The sequence below is a fragment of the Alosa alosa genome, chromosome 22 (assembly GCF_017589495.1).
Source record: "Alosa alosa isolate M-15738 ecotype Scorff River chromosome 22, AALO_Geno_1.1, whole genome shotgun sequence".
NCBI lineage: Eukaryota > Metazoa > Chordata > Actinopteri > Clupeiformes > Clupeidae > Alosa > Alosa alosa.
The window spans coordinates 24,388,053-24,390,552 of record NC_063210.1 but is presented as its reverse complement, the minus strand read 5'-3'; the positions used below and the strand labels follow the sequence as shown (position 1 = coordinate 24,390,552).

The 2,500-nt window shown below is 37.3% G+C and overlaps 1 protein-coding gene across 1 annotated transcript in view; it reads left to right on the top strand.

The window, feature by feature from the left end:
• Positions 1-2,500, top strand: part of LOC125287403 (SH3 and cysteine-rich domain-containing protein 2-like) — a 37,972-nt gene that overhangs the window by 34,097 nt on the left and 1,375 nt on the right.

The following is a 2,500-nucleotide window of genomic DNA, read 5'->3' as shown; positions in this document are numbered from 1 at the left end:
TGAGCTGTGCTTAAATTGTTCAATACATGATTTCATCAAGATTTTGTAATGTTCCATACAGTGATGCAGGTCTATAGGCTAAATACACACACACACATGCACACACACACACACACACACACACACACACACATACACACACATGCACTCACACACACACACACACACACACACACACACACACACACTCACACACTCTCTCTCTCTCTCACACACACACACGCACACACACACTCACATACATAATGAGCACCACAGGCCCTTATATACAAACAGGACGTACAAAAGACAAGTGTCAAAATTACATAAACAACACGTGAAGGAACGAGATGGAAATTGTGGCTGTATGAGACAGAGAGAGCCCAGAGATATAATGTGTTTTTTACGCAGGGAAAGTACAACAAGAGCCTCTGAGGACAAGTGACACACTTTAACAGGGATTTCAAAGACTCTGTTCTTAGACATCTGCAGACTTATTTCAATTCATTTGCACCACACACAGATCTATGATATACACACACAGATCTATTATATACACACACAGATATTTTATATATACACACAGATATATTATATACACACACAGATCTATTACACACACAGATATATTATATACACACACAGATATATTATATACACACACACAAGTATATTATATACACACACAGATATATTGGATCTATTTTAAACACACACAAATATATTATATACACACACAGATATATTATATACACACAGATATATATATTATATACCAGGGGTGGGCAAACTTTTTGGCTCAAGGGCTACACTGGGTTTTGAAAATTGCCCCCCCCCCCCACGCATAAAAAAAAATACATTTTTTATAGCCTATAGCTAATTTTATGCTGTTTAACAAATGTATAAATTGTGCACTGTCGCTTTAATTCACGTTTATTTCTCAATGATCTTCTGCCTGCTACGGTATGGCCCTCTCACACTTTTTAAATGGTCAGTAGTGGGAACTACTGCTGCCTTCATGATTTCCTTTTAAAAGTTTTTTATAAGAAGGAGATATCAATTATCAACAATGACAAGCCAGCTGGAACCTGCGGCTCTCTCTCCCTCTCGTGAGTGCAGACACGTTCCCAATTAAATGGATCGCATGTTTACGTTAGATCTGCTGCAAAGGAGATAACTAAGAGTTAACTTAGTTTAACATGATGTTATCTCTATTTAACATGATGTTTTGACATTGACATTGTAAACGTTCTCTAAGGAGAGTGAAAGGCAGTTTGCAGTAAAGCTTACCAACGTCGTCTCTATCGCAGGAAAAAAATGGCGAGCAGCCTGATAACCAAATGAAACGCTCAGCGGGCCGGATTCGGCCCGCGGGCCGCAGTTTGCCCACCCCTGTTATATACACACACAGATCTTTTATATACACACACAGATCTATTATACACACACACAGATCTTGTATATACACACACAGATCTATTATATACACACATAGATATATTATACACACATATATTATATACACACACAGTTCTTTTATATACACACACAGATCTATTATACACAAACACAGATATATTATATACACACAAAGATATATTAGATATATTATATACACACACAGATTTATTATACACACACATATATATTATATACACACAGATCTAATATATACACACAGATCTATTATACACACATATATATTATATACACACACAGATCTAATATATACACACAGATCTATTATATACTCACAAAGATATATTATATACACACACATGTATTATACACACACAGATCTATTATATACACACACATGTATTATACACACACAGATATATACACACAGATCTATTATATACACACACACAGATATATTATACACACAGATACAGTATATTATATACACATACAGATATATTATACACACAGATATATTACACACACACAGATATATTATATACACACAGATATATTATACACACATAGATCTATTATATACACACACAAATAGTGATAAACATATCCAGTCACTGAGTGCTATATCACCTCCCTCTCTCTCCCTCTCTCTCTTTCTCTCTGTCTTTCTCTCACACACATATACACACAAACAACACACACACACACACACACACACACACACACACACACACACACACACACACACACAGACACACACACACTCAGTTGTGGTGTCCATTTGAAGTGTGATTGTATAATATACATGCAGGAGAAATGCAGATTACAGATTGTAGATCACACATCAGACTCCAGTGTACTGACTCAGCCTACTAGATCATTACAGTAAACACATCAGTCAGAGATGGATGAAGAGAGAGAGAGAGGGACAGAGAGAGAGAGAGAGGGATGGAGAGAGAGAGAGGGATGGAGAGAGGGAGAGATGGAGAGAGATAGATGGAGAGAGGGATGGAGAGAAGGACAGAGAGAAAGGGAGAGAGGGAGGAAGAGGGGGGGGAGAGTGATGGAGAGAGAGAGATGGAGAGAGATGGATGGAGAGAGG